Here is a 16,384-nt window from a genome sequence, read left to right on the forward strand (position 1 = left end):
GTTGTTATGAGTTTTATGCATTTTGATGTACCGAATGTTGTTCGGAGTCCGAGATGAGATCACGGACATGACGAGGAACTCCGGAATGGTCCGGAGATAAAGTTTGATATATATGATAATAGTGTTTGGTCACCGGAAGGGTTCCGGAAATCACCGGAAGGGGTTCCGGATGTTTCCCGAAATGTTTGGGTACGAGGACACTTTATTTGGGCCAAAGGGGAAAGCCCACAAGGTTTTTGGAAAGCGCAAAAGGAAGTTTTGCGGAGTCCAGGGGCCAGACGCCAGGGTCCCTGGCGTCTGGGTCCAGATGCCGGGATCCCTGGCGTCTGGCCTTGGAGTCCGAGAAGGACTCTTGCCTATCGGGTGAAACCGACTTTGTGAAGGCTTTAACTCCAAGTTTCGATCCCAGGGCTCAAGATATAAATAGAGGGGCAGGGCTAGCACCAAATATAGATCAAGAAACACAAGTTGATCCACGTGATCTATTCCTTAGCCGTGTGCGGTGCCCCCAGCCACCATATTCCTCGATAATACTGTAGTGGAGTTTAGGCGAAGCCCTGCTGCTGTAGTGCATCAAGATCGTCACCACGCCGTCATGCTGACGAAACTCTTCCCCGACACTTTGCTGGATCGGAGTCCGGGGATCGTCATCGAGCTGAACGTGTGATCGAACTCGGAGGTGCCGTAGTTTCGGTGCTTGATCGGTCGGATCGTGAAGACGTACGACTACTTCCTCTACGTTGTGTCAACGCTTCCGCAGTCGGTCTGCGTGGGTACGTAGACAACACTCTCCCGTCTCGTTGCTATGCATCACATGATCTTGCGTGTGCGTAGGAAATTTTTTGAAATTACTACGAAACCCAACAACTATGTGTCCACTGTCCTTACTCCATGCAAGTCACAGTACCCGCATTATCAAAAGATAGCGTACGTGGTATTTATGGCATCCCGGAAGCTGCGACACTACTTTCAAGAGTGTTCGATAACGGTAGCCTCGGAAGTACCACTTAACGATATTATAAACAACCGCGACGCGATGGGCCGGATTGCCAAATGGGCCATTGAGCTCCTCCCGTTCAACATAACTTACAAGCCACGACGAGCTATTAAGTCGCAAGTTTTGGCCTACTTCGTCGCCGAATGGACGGAAGCCGAACTCCCTAAAGAGTACGACACATATTCCAACTAGATCATGCACTTCGACGGCTCCAAAATGTTGGCCGGTCTGGGGGCTGGCGTCGTTTTGACGTCCCCAACAGGAGATACAGTTCAATACGTACTCCAGATAATGTATATGGACTCCAACAACGCAGCCGAATATGAGGCCCTTCTACATGGTCTCCGGATGGCAGTATCCATGGGCATTCAACGCCTAAAGGTGCGCGGGGATTCGAACCTCGCGATATCCCAAATAAATGGAGACTTTGATGCCAAGGATCCGAAAATGGCAGCTTATCGCAACGCCGTCCTAAAAATGTCAGCTCGGTTCGAGGGGCTCGAATTTCACCATATAGCCCGGGAAAACAATCAGGCAGCAGACGTCCTGGCACGCATCGGCGCAAAACGCGATGCCGTCCCTTCCAACATCTTCTTAGAGAGGCTATTCAAGCCATCCGTAGTATGGGAAGGGGAACCCGGAAATAACAGCCCGGACCCAACCGCATTGCCCGACACCGAACATTCTGACATAATTGGAGGCTCTGCCAACGAAATAACATCTTCAACCCACATAATAATGGCAGTCATCACCCCGTGGACAGAACCATTCCTAGCCTACCTAACTAAGCAGGAACTTCCCGAGGACCAAAACGAGGCATGCTGCATAGTGCGGCGATCTAAAGCCTATAAAGTCCATGAGGGAGAGCTTTATAAGAAAAGCACCACCGGAGTCCTTCAAAGGTGCATCTCCGAAGAGGAAGGGCGGAATCTTCTGGCTGAAATTCATGCCGGACTCGGCGGTCACCACGCTGCAGCCCGGGCCCTTGTAAGCAAGGCCTTCCGTACAGAATTCTATTGGCCGACGGCCCGGGCAGACGCTCAGGACTTAGTCCAACGATGCGTTGGTTGCCAGCTTTTTGCTAACCAAAGCCATATGCCACCCACCGCCCTCCAAACTATCCCCATCACCTGGCCCTTCGCGGTCTGGGGGCTTGACATGGTTGGACCCCTTAAAGGAGGAACCCACAAGCAAAAGTACTTACTAGTCATGGTGGATAAGTTCACCAAATGGATAGAGGCCAAGCCTGTTAAACGGCCGAATCCGGATCGGTGATAGACTTCATATCCTGGGTCGTACACCGTTACGGCGTCCCCCACATCATCATCACTGATAATGGCACGAACTTTACGGCCGACGAGGTAAAACTCTGGTGCAAAAACATGGGCATCAAGCTCGACTATGCTTCAGTCTATCACCCACAAACTAACGGTCAGGTCGAGCGAGCAAATGGTCTAATCATGAGCGGCATCAAACCCAGGTTAGTGCGGTCCCTCAAGGAATCTAATACGCATTGGGTGGAGGAGCTCGACTCCGTACTCTGGGGGCCGCGGACCACGCCGAACCGCACTACCGGATACACACCATTCTTCATGGTATGCGGCGCAGAGGAAGTTCTGCCCTGCGACATAATACATGACTCACCTCGAGTGCGCATGTACGAAGAAAGAGAAGCCGAGCTCGATCGGCAGGACAGTTTGGACGCCTTGGAGGAGGAGCGTGATGTGGCAAAAGCCCGTTCCGCATTCTATCAATAGCAGGCTCGAAGATACCAAAGCAGATAAGTACGGGCCAAAACTTACAATGTTGGCGAGTTAGTTCTACGCCTGCCGGATAAGAAAAAGGACAAACTCAAGCCCAAGTGGGAAGGTCCCTTCATTATTGACCAAGTCCTGACTGGTGGAGCGTATCGTCTACGGGATGCATCGGATAATCGACTCGAGCCGAACCCATGGAACGCAGCCCGACTCCGAAGATTCTATGCCTAGCGCCGGACTCTGTGTTCGTCTCCTTCCTCTGTCCATTTTTTATACACAATCTGTCTTATATTTCTCTCCTTCTCCCCTTCTCTTCTCTCACAGCCTTTAAAGGCCCATTTGTGCCTTGTTTGCACGCAACTGACGCGCTATCCGCGCTCATCATACCTGGGGGCTTCTTTAAATAGAAGCTTATTCATACGGGCTTTATGCCCAACACATGTGTTATCCTTCCACATGTACCCTTTATTCACCATTATGTGCATCGATATGACTTAAGTTTTGGCCAAGCTGGGTTGCCTGGCTCTTGTATTTATGCCCTACGTTCCCGTTAATTTGGCTAGGGCATAAGGGGAGCACCTCTGTGATTGTTACTGCCGGGTCAGCCGGATGTGTACCTCAGACTGGGTGAAGCCGAAAGCTAGCGTTCTTAAGGGAATATTCGGTCTGTGAACTAAAGATGATTTTTCACTTATTTACTTATGCGCCCCCAGATGTTTTTTCTGCGTCTCTTTTCGCAATCCGGACATACACTTTAGGGCATGCCTCCCAGGGAAAGGAACCCTTAACGGAACTATTCTCCCTGGAAGATGTTTCTTACTAACCATGTAATATAACATAACTAGTTGGGCACTTGTCTGTTTAAGCACTAATGACCCCTACGCCTGGTCTCCATGCATGCCCCGGTTCTTACATAACCGAGAGGGTATTCGGATACACTCTGGACCGTCGGGTCCCGAGGTTGAAGCGAAAAGGTCCGCCACGACAAACGATCTACAATCCGGCTAGAAGGCATTATACATGTCACCTTCAATTACATAGTCAATTTGACTGGTTAAATTTCTCTTCAATACCATCCAACAGGCTGTCTAGTTTACAGTCCTGTTGGGAATACTTTGCGGCCAATTCTACTTGGCCGAACACTAAGCTCACAGGGATCTCCTTCCCATCGGGCCCCACAGGTCCGACCTCGGCCATGTGGTTTGGGTCAACCTTCGTGTACCGCGTCTTCACCATGCCCAGGCTTCCCTGGCGCCCTGACAGCAGGCCAATATCTTCCATAATCGGAAGCGCCGCCGCGCTCCCTTCAGCTTCTCTGCAAGCTCTCCAAGGCCTTCGGGCATGGAGACGGATGGCCACAAGGCCTAGGCGACGCCTTGCATCACCTGCCGAACTCGTTCGTGAAGTTGTGAGAGCTCGGGAAGAATGTCACCCATAGAACCGGGCATTTCCTCTGCAGGACGACCTGTTAGCATACCTACAAACATAACTCTGTCAGCCAACTTCCTCGCCGAACTCTTTTTCAAAGTTCGTTCAAGCACTTACTAAATATGCCGCGTCGAAGCCACCGATTCTCCTTAATGGAGTCCGACAGTTGGGCACGAACATCCTTTAGTTCCACGCCCAACTTGGTGTTGGCATCTAGGAGATCATTCTTCTCCTGCCTCACCCTCGTAAGCACGCTCTCGCCGGCCTTTAGTTGGCGTAGGAGCTGTCGCTTATCCGGATTTACTCCAGCGTCATCTGCAATTTTACCGTCAGATCTGCATATATGCCGCACTTTATATGATACTTATCATTTGAAGGATATATTACCAGAGCGGGTCTCTTTGGGCTCCCCTGCTGCGGCTAGTGCGGCCTGAAGTTGGGCTTTGCACTGTTCCAACCCCTAGGACAGTTGGGTATTCTTTTCTGTAAGAACCTGCATAACAAATGATCCTTAAATCAGTTATTCTAACTGTTTCAAGTCTCAGGGGCTACTGATATATATAATCACCAAATTTTCTCACCCGTATGTCTTTTACATACTGCTCCGTGGCTCTGGCTAGACCATTTTGAGCGGCACGGAGGTACGCATCTCCCGAGTTGAAGGCATCCAATGCCTCTTGGGAGAAACAAGCGTCACGAAGAACAGTCCGGCGACACCTGTGGTTCATGGCACTTTCCACCTCGGAATTGGTGGCGGACAGTCTGTCCGCATCCTCTGTCGGAGGAGCGCCCGACGCACGCCTCGTATTCGTTCCCGCCTCCGAATCCGGCCTTGGAGCCTAGCTGGTGGAGGCATGATTAGTAGCCTCTCCGGATATAGTCCGGCGAGCGCTCTTTTTCCTAAAAATAAGGCATGGGCGTTAGTATGACTCTGAGAATAATATCTTGGAATAAAGACGACGCGCCGTACCGCTGCGCCGGTGTCTCAATCCGGACTGCGTGTCTTTTCAGCTTGCCTGGCCTCGCGGCCCCTTGTTGGCTAGTCGCCGCAGGCTCGGCCTTCCGCCTCGAGGACCTCCCCTGCAAAACACGGTTGTTATACGGTAATCAAAAACACGCAAGGACGGATCCCTTTTCAAAGTGCTAGGACTTTGGTCTCAGTTACCTGTGAGGTTGGAAGTAGCCCAGGGTAATCGTCCGTAATGGCCACCAAGGCGTTGTCATTGCTCAATTGGTAAAATACCCCATCGATCAGCTCCATAGATATGTCTGGATCCTCTTAGGAGGCCGGGTCAAGGGACCGTTCCGGGTCCTCGGGTTGTGGAGGAGGGCTGTTTATCTCCCTTACAGCCTGGTGCAGCTCCTGCATTGAAATCGCTAGACTAAATACTTAAGTATGGGAATATGAAACGGATGGGCGAGAAAGAGTGTCCGCTTACCCAGCTCGGAGGATTGTACATGGAAAATCCGCCCTGCGGGTTGACGCGAAGGAATTCCTACTCTTCTCCCTTGTACAAAGTGGATAAGATCTTTATTAGAGCAGCAACCGATTCCGGCCCTTTACGGCCGTAGCAGGTGACGTCATCCTCCCCGTTGAAATCCCACATGGGGTGGCCTCTATACTGAAGCGGCTGCACCCCCCGCATAATGCATGTGGCCATGACCTCGATCGTGGTCAATCCGGATCGAGCTAACAAACTTATCCGGCTCATCAGGTAAAGAACGTCCCTGTCATCTTCCTCCTGGGGGCTCCGTGGATGCCAGCTCCGGCGCTTCTTCAAAGGAGCGTTGTCGAACTCAGGGAGGCCGATTCGAATAGGGTCTAGGAGGGGGACGTCTTCTATATAAAACCATTCTGAAGGCTAGTCTTTGGACGTCTTCTTTGGGGTTCCGGATAGATATCCGGTCCCGGCAATACGCCACACTTCGGCTCCGCCCACTTGATATATTGACCCCTCCTGAGAACGGGGCACAAGGCAGAACAGCTTCTTCCACAACGCGAAATGAGCCTCACAGCCCAAAAACAGCTCGCAAAGGGCTACGAAGCCCGCGATATGCAATATGGAGGCAGGCGTAAGGTTGTGCAACTGGAGGCCGTAGAACTCCAGGAGCCCCCGAAGAAATGAATGAATTGGAAATCTGAGCCCTCTTACCAAATGAGGGACAAGGCATATCCGCTCTCCCTTGGAGGGATTGGGAAGGCTCTCTGCTTGCTCTCCGCCATTATAGGTGGCGAGCCCGGCTCGAACCGGGACCATGTATGCTGGGGGAAGAAATCCCTTGGTCTGAAGCATCACTAATTTGTTGTGCGGGACAGAACATCTCTCCCAATCTCCAGGGTTGGGGCTAGGGGAGCGAGAGGAGGAGCTGCGTCGACCGGCCATGATGGAATGGATCTCTGTTGGGTGCGCTCCGATGAAGGCTCGCCAAGGGAGGATGGTGTGATTTGGATCTGAATCCTCGTCTCTTTAATAGGCAGCTCATTCACACAGCTAGGGGGGTAAATGTAAAAACATCCTGGCTTTTCACATTCGCTCGACACATGGAAAGTGGCCATTATTGGGCGTGGAAGCCAAGGAGCGCAACATTCACAAGAAGCCGGACACTATTTAAACAGGTACACGGAATTTGGAGAGGAGCCCGCCTTGCAATGCCGAAGACAATCTGCGCGCCAGACTCATCGTCATTGAAGCCTGGTTCGGGGGCTGCTGAGGGAGTCCTGGATTAGGGGGTGTCCGGATAGCTGGACTATAACCTTTGGCCGGACTCTTGGACTATGAAGATACAAGATTGAAGACTTCGTCCTGTGTCCGGATGGGACTTTCCTTGGCATGGAAGGCAAGCTTGGCAATACAGATGTGTAGATCTCCTCCCATTGTAACCGACTCTGTGTAACCCTAGCCCTCTCCGGTGTCTATATAAACCGGAGGGTTTTAGTCCATAGGACGAACAACAATCATACCATAGGCTAGCTTCTAGGGTTTAGCCTCTCTGATCTCGTGGTAGATCTACTCTTGTACTACCCATATCATCAATATTAATCAAGCAGGACGTAGGGTTTTACCTCCATCAAGAGGGCCCGAACCTGGGTAAAACATTGTGTCCCCTGCCTCCTATTACCATCCGGCCTAGACGCACAGTTCGGGACCCCCTACCCGAGATCCGCCAGTTTTGACACCGACATCGACCCTCTCGCCTGAGGTTCTGGCACTGAAGCTCGAGCTGGCCTCCTCCGCCGCGGTGTGGTCCGCGATCGAGAGGATGTTCTCGTCGCTCTCGCTCACCAAAGTCACACACATCCGACGTCAATTGGCGTTGATCCAAAAGAAGGACATGAGCATGGCCGATTACTATGGCCGTGTGAAAGCCCTCGGAGATCAGCTAGCAGCCATCGGCAGGCCCCTCAGTGATGACGAGATGACCACCTACCTGATGACCGGGCTTGACCAATCATATGAGTCACTCACCACCTCCATCAACCTGCAAGGCGGCAACATGTCGCTGGACGAGCTCTACTCCCACATGCTCGACTATGAGGCGCTTCGGGAGGCGGCCAACACTAGCTACCAGATCACCGCCAACGCTGCTAGTCGCGGCAACGACGGAGCAAACCATGGCCGAGGCCGTGGTAACGGCGATCGTGGTGGCTACGCTAATCAAGGGGGGTGAGGTGGCCCTCCTAATGGTGGAAACGGAGGCCATGGTGCGGGCAGGAACGCACCAACGAACAGGCCAACATGTCAAATTTGTGGCAAGGTGGGTCATTCAGCATACAAATGTTACAACAGATTTGATGCAAGCTACCAGGGAGAAGAACCACGCCAAGCTAACCATGTCAACACCGGTCACCAGGCCTTTGACCCTGCTTGGTACATGAACTCAGGGGCCACGGACCACATCACTAGAGACCTAGAGAAGCTCAGCATCCAGGAAACCTACAATGGAAAGGATCAAGTCCACACGGCCAATGGATCTGGTATGAAAATCTCTCACATTGGTAATTCTCATATTCATATGCTGCATAATCGATCTTTAGCCTTAAATTATGTTCTTCTTGTTCCACAAACACAAAAAATCTCCTCTCTGCTCATCGTCTTACCAATGATAATAATGTCTCCGTTGAACTTTTTCCCAATGCTTTTGTTGTTAAGGATCTGGCTTCGAGGAAGGTACTAGTTCGCGGGGGGGGGGGGGGGGGGGGGGGGGGGGGGGGGGGGGGGGGGGGGGGGGGGGGGGGGGGGGCAGTGAAGAAGGTCCTTATCCAATCTATGGCAGGCGTCCAACTCCACATAGGGTGGCCTTGTCTATCTCCGTCAAGCCAAGTTACTCTCGATGGCGCTGTCGCTTGGGCCATCCGTCGTCCGTCGTCGTCGATCACGTCGTCAACTGCTTTGGTCTCCCTTATGAAGACAAGAAAAATAAAACGTCAGTTTGTGATGCATGCCAACAAGGGAAAAGCCATCAGCTACGCTTTCCTCATTCAAATAGAGTGTCTTCGGTCCCTTTAGAACTCTTTTTCTCTGATGTTTGGGGGCATGCGTGCCTCTCATCGGGAGGTTTTAATTATTATATTAGTTTTGTCGACGACTTTAGTAAGTTTACTTGGCTGTTTTGTCTTCGGAATAAAAAATATGTTGAACAAGTTTTTCTTCAGTGTCAACCTCATGTTGAACGGTTATTGAATTGTAAAATTCTGCATGTCCAATCCGACTGGGGTGGTGAATACCAAAAGGTTCATCCTTTCTTCCAGAAAATAGGTTATACGTCTCCGTCGTATATACTTTTCCAAACACTTTTGCCCTTGTTTTGGACTCTAACTTGCATGATTTGAATGGAACTAACCCGGACTGGCGCTGTTTTCAGCAGAATTGCTATGGTGTTATTTATGTGCAGAAACAAAAGTTCTCGGAATGACCTGAAACTTCACAGAACATCTATTCGGAAATAATAAAAAATCCTTGCAAAAGATGAAGACCAGGGGGGCCACCACCTGTCCACGAGGGTGGGGGCGCGCCTGCCCCCCTAGGGCGCGCCCCCTACCTCGTGGGCCCCCTGGAGCTCCTCCGACCTCAACTCCAACTCTATATATTTGGTTTCGGGGAGAAAAAAAATCAAGGAGAAGGATTCATCGCGTTTTACGATACGGAGCCGCCGCCAAGCCCTAAAACCTCTTGGGAGGGCTGATCTGGAGTCCGTTCGGGGCTCCGGAGAGGGGAATCCGTCGCCATCGTCATCATCAACCATCCTCCATCACCAATTTCATGATGCTCACCGCCGTGCGTGAGTAATTCCATCATAGGCTTGCTGGACGGTGATGGGTTGGATGAGATCTATCATGTAATCAAGTTAGGTTTGTTAGGGTTTGATCCCTAGTATCCACTATGTTCTGAGATTGATGTTGCTATGACTTTGCTATGCTTAATGCTTGTCACTAGGGCCCGAGTGCCATGATTTCAGATCTGAACTTATTATGTTTTCATCAATATATGAGAGTTCTTGATCCTATCTTGCAAGTCTATAGTCACCTATTATGTGTTATGATCCGTTAACCCCGAAGTGACAATAATCGGGATACTTATCGGTGATGACTGTAGTTTGAGGAGTTCATGTATTCACTATGTGTTAATGCTTTGGTCCGGTACTCTATTAAAATGAGGCCTTAATATCCCTTAGTTTCCATTAGGACCCCGCTTCCACGGGAGGGTAGGACAAAAGATGTCATGCAAGTTCTTTTCTATAAGCACGTATGACTATATTCAGAATACATGCCTACATTACATTGATGAATTGGAGCTAGTTCTGTGTCACCCTAGGTTATGACTGTTACATGATGAACCGCATCCGGCATAATTCTCCATCACCGATCCATTGCCTACGAGCTTTCCATATATTGTTCTTCGCTTATTTACTTTTCTGTTGCTATTGCTATCATCACTACAAAATACCAAAAACATTACTTTTTCTATCATTACCTTTTGCTACCATTACCACTACTATCATACTACTTTGCTACTAAACACTTTGCTGCAGATATTAAGTTTCCAGGTGTGGTTGAATTGACAACTCAGCTGCTAATACTTGAGAATATTCTTTGGCTCCCCTTGTGTCGAATCAATAAATTGGGTTGAATACTCTACCCTCGAAAACTGTTGCGATCCCCTATACTTGTGGGTTATCAAGACTATTTTCTGGCGCCGTTGCCGGGGAGCATAGCTCTATTCTTTGAGTCACTTGGGATTTATATCTGCTTATCATTATGAAGAACTTGAGAGATCCAAAAACCAAGATTTATCCCTCAACTACGAGGGGAGGTAAGGAACTGCCATCTAGCTCTGCACTTGATTGACCTTCTGTTTTGAGTAAGCTTGCAACACCTAAACCTGCTTCTGCTATTCGTTCTGATATGTCGCATGTTATTGATGATGCCACTTCTGCTATGCATGAAACTTATCATGAAACTACTTCTATGCTTGATACTACTATGCCACTCGGTGAATTTCTTAATGAACAACTTGCTAGGATTAGAGAGAATGAAAATATTGAATCTGATAATATTGATGAAAGTGATGATGAAGACTTGCCCGTTATTCCTAAGGGTTATGTTTTTGATAAAGAAGCTTCTTTAGCTATTTAGCTTGCAAAGATAGTTATGAGCTTAAGAGGTTATTAGCTAAATGGAATAAGCAATCTCTAAATGCTAGGATGAAACCTAACCCTGCTTTTGCTACTTCACCTATCTGTGTTACCGATAAGGATTATGAATTCTATGTTGATCCTAATATAATTACTTTGGTTGAATCTGATCCTTTTCATGGCTATGAATCTGAAACTGTTGTGGCACATCTTACTAAATTAAATGATATAGCCACCCTGTTCACTAATGATGAGAGAACTCGCTACTTTTATATCCTTAAAATATTTCCGTTCTCATTAAAGGGTGATGCTAAGATATGGTTTAATTCTCTTGATCCTGGTTGTGTGCGTAGTCCCCAGGATATGATTTATTACTTCTATGCTAAATATTTCACGGCTCATAAGAAACAAGCTGCTTTAAGGGATATATATATATATATAATTTTGTGCAAATTGAAGAAGAGAGTCTCCCACAGGCTTGGGGGAGGCTTCTCCAATTACTTAATGCTTTGCCTAATCATCCTCTTAAGAAAAATGAAATACTTGATATCTTTTATAATGGACTAACCAATGCCTCCAGAGATTACCTGGATAGTTGTGTTGGTTCCGTTTTCAAGGAAAGAACGCCGGATGAAGCTGAAATTTTATTGAATAATATGTTGACAAATGAAAATAATTGGACACTTCCTGAACCAGTTCCTGAACCAACTCCCGAGCCTATTCCTAAACCAACTCCAAAGAAGAGGGGTGTTCTATTTCTCAGTCCTGAAGGTATGCAAGAGGCAAAGAAATCTATGAAAGAAAAAGGTATTAAAGCTGAAGATGTTAAGAATTTACCTCCTATTGAAGAAATACATGGTCTTAATTTACCGCCTGTCGAAGAAACATATGATCTTAATCCATTACCTATTGAAGAAACTCATGGTCTTGATAACCCGACACAGGTAGTAAAGGTAAATTCTCTCTATAGATATGATAAAGCTGAAATTCCATTTACTAAGTTTGCTAGCCCATGCTTAGATGAGTTTGATAAATTTATGGTTAAGAAAAAGATTTTAATGCTTATTTTGGTAGACAATTGAAATACAATTCAAATATGCTTGAACACTTGGGTGATTATATGGCTAATGTCAAAGGTGAACTTAAACTTATTAGCAAACATGCTTCTATGGTTACCACTCAAGTAGAACAAGTACTTAAAGCTCAAAATTATTTGCTCAATGAATTGAATAGTAAGAATAATGATAACACTGTTAGAGTTATGACTAGAGGTGGTAGAATGACTTAGGAACCTTTGTATCCTGAAGGCCACCCTAAGAGAATTGAGCAAGATTCTCAGAGAAATAATGTAGATGCACCTAGTCCTTCTAATAGGAAGAAAAAGAAAAATGTAGGACTTTGCATGCTTCTAGTGAACCTATTACTGAAACACCTGAGAATCCAAATGATATTTCTATTTCTAATGCTAAAACACAATCTGGTAATGAACCTGAAACTAGTGATAATGTTAATGATAATGTTCATGATGATGCTCAACCTAGTAATGATAATGATATAGAAATTGAACCTGTTGTTGATCTTGATAACCCACAATCAAAGAATCAATGTTATGATAAGAAAGACTTTGTTGCTAGGAAACACGGTAAGGAAAGAGAGCCTTGGGTTCAGAAACCCATGCCTTTTCCTCCCAAACCATCCAAGAAAAAGGATGATGAGGATTTTGAGCGCTTTGCTGAAATGATTAGACCTATCTTTTTGCATATGCGATTAACTGATATAGTTAAAATGAATCCTTATGCTAAGTATATGAAAGATATTGTTACAAATAAAAGGAAGATACCAGAAGCTGAAATTTCCACCATGCTTGCTAATTATACTTTTAAGGGTGGAATACCAAAGAAACTTGGAGATCCAGGAGTACCCACTATACCATGCTCCATTAAAAGAAACTATGTTAAAACTGCTTTATGTGATCTTGGAGCCAGTGTTAGTGTTATGCCTCTCTCTTTATATTGTAGACTTGATTTGAATAAGTTGACACCTACTGAAATATCTCTGCAAATGGCTGATAAATCAACTGATATACCTGTCGGTATTTGTGAGGATGTGCCTGTTGTGGTTGCAAACATTACTATTTTAACAGACTTTGTTATTCTTGATATTCCCGAGGATGATAGTATGTCTATTATTCTTGGAACACCTTTTTTGAACACTGCAGGGGCTGTTATTGATTGCACTAAAGGCAATGTCACTTTTCATGTTAATGGTAATGAGCATATGGTACACTTTCTGAGGAAACAACCTCAAGTTCATAGTATCAACTCTATTGGAAAAATTCCATCGATTATATTTGGAGGTTTTGAATTTCCTCTTCCTACTGTCAAGAAGAAATATGATATTCTTATTATTGGGGATGTGCATATCCCCGTTGAGGTAACATAGTGTTATTCGAAATTTCTCCGGTTCCATGTTATTCGGAATGAGTTCGTTAACAAGACTTGATCAACCTTGTTAGTGGATTCCTTTTGATGAGCATGAGATGGATGAAACTAGAAAGCACAACTCTCTGTACCTTCTTTTTATTTTCTGTTATTTATATTAAATAAAATAAAAATAAGTAGTTTCCGTCTGTTACCTGAATTACCCGTTCAATATAAAAATACCCCAAAAATAAAAGTTCTCCAAATGCCCTGAAATTTAAATATGATTTTTTCTGGAATATTTGAAAATATTTGGCACTGAGAACACAGCAGGAGGAGCTGGCACCTGGCCACGAGGGTCAGGGGTGCGCCCTACCCCCTGGACGCGCTCCCCTGCCTCGTGGGCCCATGGTGGCCCTCCTCCACTTATTCTTGCACCCACACACTTCTTCTTCCTCCCACAAACATGAATATCCAACTCAAACCCGAGTCCAAGCTCATTTTGCTGCCATTTTCGATCTCCTTCCTCAAAGCACCTCTCACAAAACTGCTTGGGGAGATTGTTCCTTGGTATGTGATTCCTCCATTGGTCCAATTAGTTTTTGTTCTAGTGCTTTATTCATTGCAAATTTATGTTGCCTAGGTGACCATGTTCTTGAGCTTGCATGTCAAATTTATATGGTTCCAAGTAGTTTTGATGCATGATATAGGCTCTAGGCACTTGTATGAGTAGTTGCTATCAATATTATTGAGTTTGGCTTACTTTTATTTTTGAAGTTACTAAAAATTTCAGAATTTTTCAGAGGAAGAAATATGCTTAGGAAAATGTACCAAGGTGGTTCTTCAAGGAAGCAAGGACCCAGGCTTGCAATGCGTGACGTTGATGAAGAGCCACCAAGAGACGCTCCAGTGCGTCCTTGTGAATGGCCCTCGAAAAACTTTATGGATCGAGCGGGAATTAAGGAAGAATTTAACGCATATTTGCGTAACGCCGAGCTTGTGAGCTTCGAGGAAGAAAAGTGTCGCCAATACCACTATCTCACTAGTACCTTTGTGAGGAGGTTTGAATTTTCATCTTCACGTAATTCTCCAACTGTCCTATTTGATCTCTATGAAAAATCTTACACTATGGACTTAGAGGATTTTACAACTGCTTGCAAACTTCCACAATGGGGTAGTGCTAGTGAACCCCGCAAATCTGAATTTAGAGATTTTCTTGCTAGCATAACTGTGGGGGAATCTAGGGATATAATACAAGCTACCATAGGGAGCATTCACTTTCCCGCTATACATTATTTTGCTCTCTTCATAGGTAGGTGCATAAATGGTAAAGATGAAGCATGTCATATGTGTGTTCCTGACCTCAGTATTCTTAGGAGTGCTGTGTTAAGAGACAAATCCTATAATTTAGGAGCCATTGTTGCACGTAGGTTGCATCTTAATAGATTTAATGGAGATTTCTTTGGTGGAATTTATGCAACCCGCTTAGCTGACTTTCTTGGTGTAACCATACGTAATGATGATATTGAATTGCCTCATGCTTACCTAGACTTTAATGCTATGGTTCACCACCAGTTTGTTGAGAGGAATGAATCACCTCTTCAGTATCGCTTAATCTTTGACAGACGTCGTGATGTACGTATTACTCTCCCTGCTCCTACCTTCTTTGATTATCGGCGGCGCCGCCACGCTACGCCACCCGCCTCCACGTCAACACATGGCGGGCCAAGGTTGTTACAGACGGAATTGTTCCTTATGGAATCACCCGTCGGCAACGTCATGCATCACTGGCAGTTGCTGAGCCTCGCAATCATGTTGAAACTGCCACTGATCCGCGCTGGCGCGACGCCATGGACGAGGAATACCAAGCCCTCATGTCCAATGATACGTCCATTTTGCATCATGCTTTTATATCGATATTTATTGCATTATGGGCTGTTGTTACACATTATGTCACAATACTTATGTCTATTCTCTCTTATTTTACAAGGTTTCCATAAAGAGGGAGAATGTCGGCAGCTGGGATTTTGGGCTGGAAAAGGAGCAAATATTAGAGACCTATTCTACACAGCTCCAAAACTCCTGAAACTTCACGGAAGACGTTTTCAGAATATATAAAAAATACTCAGCGGAAGAAGTTCACCAGGGGGCACACCCTGCCCACGAGGGTGGGGGGCACGCCCTACCCCCCTAGGCGCGCCCCCCTACCTCGTGGGCCCCCTGGTGGCCCTCCAACGGCCATCTTCTGCTATATGAGGTCTTTCGATGAGAAAAAAACCATAAGCCATCTTCTTGGACGAAACTCCGCCGCCACGAGGCGGAACCTTGGCGGAACCAATCTAGGGCTCTGGCGGAGCTGTTCTGCCGGGGAAACTTCCCTCCCGGAGGGGGAAATCATCGCCATCGTCATAACTAACGCTCCTCTCGTCGGGAGAGGGAAATCTCCATCAACATCTTCATCAGCACCATCTCCTCTCAAAACCCTAGTTCATCTCTTGTATCCAATTATTGTCTCCAAGTCCGGGATTGGTGCTAGTAGGTTGCTAGTAGTGTTAATTACTCCTTGTAGTTGATGCTAGTTGGTTTATTTGGTGGAAGATCATATGTTCAGATCCTATATGCATATTAATACCCCTCTGATTATGAACATGTTTATGCTTTGTGAGCAGTTACGTTTGTTCCTGAGGACATGGGAGAAGTCTTGCTATTAGTAGTCATGTGAATTTGGTATTCGTTCGATATTTTGATGAGATGTATGTTGTCTCTCCTCTAGTGGTGTTATGTGAACGTCGACTACATGACACTTCACCATTATTTGGTCCTAGAGGAAGGCATTGGGAAGTAATAAGTAGATGATGGGTTGCTAGAGTGACAGAAGCTTAAACCCTAGTTTATGCGTTGCTTCGTAAGGGGCTGATTTGGATCCATATGTTTCATGCTATGGTTAGGTTTGCCTTAATACTTTTGTTGTAGTTGCGGATGCTTGCAATAGAGGTTAATCATAAGTGGGATGCTTGTCCAAGTACGGACAGTACCCAAGCACCGGTCCACCCACATACCAAATTATCAAAGTACCGAACGCGAATCATATGAGCGTGATGAAAACTAGCTTGATGATATTCCCATGTGTCCTCGGGAGCGCTTTTCTC

Source organism: Triticum urartu, chromosome 7, assembly GCF_003073215.2.
Source record: "Triticum urartu cultivar G1812 chromosome 7, Tu2.1, whole genome shotgun sequence".
NCBI lineage: Eukaryota > Viridiplantae > Streptophyta > Magnoliopsida > Poales > Poaceae > Triticum > Triticum urartu.